The sequence below is a fragment of the Penaeus monodon genome, chromosome 28 (assembly GCF_015228065.2).
Source record: "Penaeus monodon isolate SGIC_2016 chromosome 28, NSTDA_Pmon_1, whole genome shotgun sequence".
NCBI classification, from domain to species: Eukaryota; Metazoa; Arthropoda; class Malacostraca; order Decapoda; family Penaeidae; genus Penaeus; species Penaeus monodon.
Window position 1 is genome coordinate 39,694,967 of NC_051413.1, and position 322 is coordinate 39,695,288.

The 322-nt window shown below is 45.3% G+C and overlaps 1 protein-coding gene across 1 annotated transcript in view; it reads right to left on the reverse strand.

The window, feature by feature from the left end:
- The window catches only part of LOC119591599, an 11,340-nt gene extending 11,139 nt beyond the window's left edge, over positions 1-201 (reverse strand). The window contains exon 1 of the mRNA XM_037940359.1: positions 119-201. The gene's annotated coding sequence lies outside the window, so the exon portion shown is untranslated. The remainder of the gene's footprint in view (positions 1-118) is intronic.
- Positions 202-322: the final 121 nt, after the last annotated feature.

Sequence of the window (322 nt, forward strand, 5' to 3'; positions counted from 1 at the left end):
CTCAGCAACCCAGGCACAAGAGACATCACTTTGAATACTGCCAAAGCTTCCTCTCTCCTGAAATGAGAAAAGACCTCACACTAGCGCACACCATAGCATGGAAGAAAGCTCATTTTACCTGATTCTCCTGCTGAATAAGCATCCATAGAACTCCTCGTGTTGCCTAGAGTCGAGTGAGTTAGACTGAAGCCAATATTGTGAAAATTATCGTTTCTTAATATCTCTGGTCTTATCTTTCCTCGCTGCTAAAGCTCGCCAGACGCGGCCATTTCGAAGACGTTGCGTTTGCCACGTCTAGGGCTTTAGTCCTTAGCTTAAGTCT